The 4,289-nt window shown below is 30.2% G+C and overlaps 1 long non-coding RNA gene across 1 annotated transcript; it reads right to left on the reverse strand.

Annotated features, from left to right (window-relative positions):
- Positions 1-1,513: 1,513 nt before the first annotated feature.
- LOC112679939 lies at positions 1,514-2,496 on the reverse strand. Its single transcript, XR_003148269.1, has 2 exons — positions 2,459-2,496; positions 1,514-1,640 (listed from the first exon to the last, which is right to left on the reverse strand). It is a non-coding gene; the product is annotated as an uncharacterized LOC112679939 (long non-coding RNA).
- Positions 2,497-4,289: the final 1,793 nt, after the last annotated feature.

A 4,289-nucleotide genomic window follows, 5' to 3' on the forward strand; every position in this document is an offset into this window, starting at 1 on the left:
TCGTCAACGGTGTATTGCGTCGTCCTCTTGCAGAACGGCCCACTACACCACGTATGACGTACCAACTACTTAGTATCATTGTTCATTGGTTACAAATAGTAATTATTATTGTATTACCTAAAATCAGATTGTATTAGACTATTTTTAGAAATGCAAAATTATATTTTTATTCTTAACATTAAGATAACAATATTAAATTACAACTCCTACTGTGATGATGACAAGAAATTAGTCAGACAATATTAAAATAATAAAAACTTTTACGGTATACCTACGGCATAACAAATATAAAATGATGTTTATTGACATGTATACTGACCTCCTAAGCCAAAAGGCAGTAAGCAACAATGGAGTAGTATTGAGAAAAATGAGTAAAAAAGTAACATTAGGTACAGCTAGTTGTATAATAATTATATTGACGATAAAAATAATTCATTATAAATTATATAAATATAACTGATATTGGTTAATAGTTTGATCGTCCATGTCAGTAGGTGGGAATTATCGGTATTTATAATTTTAGTTAGCTTATTACTCTTCGTAAACATATTTATATTATTTTATATTAATATACATACTTTTTAAGTATTTTATGGACACATCGAGCAGCTTGAAATGCGTGAGTACGCTTTGTATTTCACTATACCGTTTTTTATTATTAATCACTATAAGTGTTATAAATGACGATTCTGTAATTTAAATTAAAATAAAATGTTTATTCAAAAAAATATTTAACATGTGATTTTTTGAACCTTATTTATTTTTTACACGTGTTAAAAAAGTTACCTACAGCATAATCCTAGTATCTAATACCTAATCGGCGTTGAAATTCTTATGTCAACTGTATTTAGTAGAAACAAGACATATACATGTACCGATGTATCTGCATTTAATGTAGATATTCTTCGATTTTTTTTTTTGTTATTCTTATCAGAAAATAAATCATTCATTAAAAAATGTAAAAATGTAATATGATATTAATATATAAATATATAAATAATTAATTTAACTATTATTAAAATAATGCACCTACTTAATATAATTGACATAATTTTAAATCTTGATATCTGCGAACTTACCTAATATATTCTGTTGATTCTTTTTGAATTATATAAGTTAATCAACAGCAACTATTTCTACCTAAAAGGAAGTGCTGTATATTCGATAAAAGTATCTTAGATACAATATTGATAAAAGATACACGATAACACCCGTAAGATGAAATTGAATTTCGGGGAGGTTTGGGGGTTGTACAAAATTGTACAAAATAAAGTACAGAATACTGCTTGATTACAATTCATGTTTTCGAAAGTGCGGGTGCTGGGGTAACGCACCTAAGACAATGGTATGAAGGCTTGCAATATTTAAAATTTAAATAGTTAATTAGTTTCTTTTCATAATTGTATAGGATGTAAAGGGAAAAAACATGTTAAATAATTCATAGCTTATAATTTTATTTCTATGTTATTATATCTTATAATAAAATGCGTGTTTTATGAAATTAATGTATACATTAAATTTGTAATCATTTTTTATTTTAAGTTATATCATTTTTTGTGTGATAAATTTCTAAGTCCTTTTATGATTGTAAAACTGTATTGTAAATTTATTTCTCTCATTTTGTTATTGTAATTATTCATCTGAAAAAAATGATGAAATAAAAATAAATAAAAAATGCATAAATATTAATAACGAACGTCGAACTAACAGCCACAATTACAATATTGAAATGTTGTATATAGTAAGAATGTAAAATAATATTTATTATACAAATGTAAAATATATACGAGTATATGTTTATGAATGTTTACAATAAAATACATATAACATGGAACTTTAAACAGTATTCCATGTATTTACAGATCACAGAATCTGATATATATATCTATATCTATCTATCTTCTCATATATGTAACTATGTTGAAAAACTTTATTTGCGAACAAACATGAGAGTTTATTTATGCGAAGGGGACGATATTTTTTCAGCACAGATGTTGAAAATTGGAAATGGAACTTTAGAAAATGAAAATGGTTACATTTCTGTCAATCACATGATTGGACGGGTGGTCAATAACGTGGAAGAGTTGATTTCTACAGCTTATCCTGACATTTTTAATCTGTCCAATAAATTTTATCAGTGGTTATGTGAAAGAGCTGTTATCTCTCCGAGAAATATAACAGCAGGAGAAATTAATGATATCATCCTTCTAAAATTCGATGGACACTCACGTGAATATCTATCTATTGATACAGTTACATCAACAGATGATGCTATTCGTTATCCACAAGAATTTCTCAATTCTCTTTCTCCTTCGGGATTTCCTCCTCATAAGCTAAAATTAAAAATTGGTGCTCCAATTACATTATTACGTAATCTTCAACCACTGAACTTATGTAACGGTACAAGATTACAAATAAAATCATTGCGAAATAATATTATAGAAGCCGTAATTCTTACAGGTTAGCGAAAGGAGAAATTGCATTTATTCCAAGAATTCCCATGATTCCCTCTGACTTGCCGTTTTCTTTCAAACAGCTTCAATTCTCGGTTAAAGTTTCTTTTGCCATTACCATAAACAAAGTGCAAGGTCAAACATTCAAGTACGTTGGCGTGGATCTTCGTACAGAGTGCTTTTCACATGGGCAATTATACGTGGCATTTTCTCGAACTGGGGAAGAATCATCTTATGATTTTAATTTCAACAGGAAATACAACAAAAAAACATCATATACTCAGAAGTCTTATAAAATTCTTATTTTAATTATTTTTTTTTCTTTTTTTTTCTTCATCAACTTCAATCAAATTCTTTATCAACCATAAATTATTTCTTTTTATCTGTATTTATTTTTATCATTTATAACGCTAGAAAAATTTAAATCCGTTTTCATTAACCGTTTTTTTATATTTACTTGCCGATCACATTAAACAATAATATTTGAATAAAAAATTCTACATATCATGGTCCGAAGACAAAATAAACAACCAATCACGGGCGAAGCTGTGACGGGTCGGCTAGTATATATATATATTTATATTTATATCTGATATAAATATATATCAGAAACGATAAAGTTGTGGATATGGAGGAAAATGTCAGGAGCAAACTGGATAGAACATAAGATGAATTTAATGAGAGAAGAACAATGATGAACACATAAATGAAGAAAATGAAAATAATATTAAATGAACATCTGCTAAGCTAATATGAGTTTATCACCATTATTATAGAAGAGAAAATAAACGGTAAATTAGTTAGAAGAATAATTTCCATTCAACTCCTTCCTAAAGGTATTTGTGGTTATGCTCTAACGCTAATATTTTATGCTCCCCTCAAGGCCGTAACTGGAAAAAAATTTCGGGGGGGGGGGGTCTAACATTATTATTTAATACAATTTATAGTTAATAAACTATATTCACCGCTAAAATGTTTCTACTTTTGAAAATTTCGGGTGGGTCCGGACCCCTGGACCCACCAGTTACGGCCTTGATCTGAAGTATGACAGTAATATTGGTCACTAAGAGGTCTAGTGTGACGCGGACCCGTGCGGCAGCCGTTATCGAAACGTCTGTCGCAGGCCGTGCTTTTATCTTTCTCATCAACCACCAGATCGCGACACACCGTCCCTCCAATCATCTACGAACAGGGGACGCGAACGGTCGCGACGACGTCCGCACGGCAACACTATCGAACCGGTCCGTTCCCGTCTGTTCTTCGAACACCATGTGCGCGTACGTACACACTTTTTGTTCTCTGCTTTGACGCATCGTCATATTTTTCTTTTGTTATAACATTTTTTTTGCCGTATTATTCGGTATGTTCCATACATCGTATATTCACTACCAGTGGCGTTCTCAGGAATTTTCAATGGGGGGGGGGGGGTTCTGAAAATTTACTAGAATACAAAAGTGGGGGCTCTTCCCCCCACACTCCCTCTATTCGTAATAATTACAAATTTTGTACTGTTTTAAAAAACCACATTATCACAAATTGTCACCAAATTGTTAAATTGATAGCGCGGTCGTGTCATAGAACATGTTCTTTGGTCGAGCTCCAATCCAACTTTATAACCGTGATATTGGTAACTAATGACCAGGGTTGGGATTTTATAGCACTTAAAATTGCTTAAATATGCGCTATAATATGACCTTAACTATCGCTAAATATGCGTTAAAAATATGCAATAAAAACAACAAAATATGAAAAAAAAAAAGGAAATTTATTAATTAATCGCTTACAAATTTAAAATTATTATAGGTAGTTACTTAAGTTAATTATCGCTAAATATGC

This window comes from Sipha flava, unplaced genomic scaffold (assembly GCF_003268045.1).
Source record: "Sipha flava isolate LNK unplaced genomic scaffold, YSA_version1 17131_pilon_pilon, whole genome shotgun sequence".
Taxonomy (NCBI): domain Eukaryota; kingdom Metazoa; phylum Arthropoda; class Insecta; order Hemiptera; family Aphididae; genus Sipha; species Sipha flava.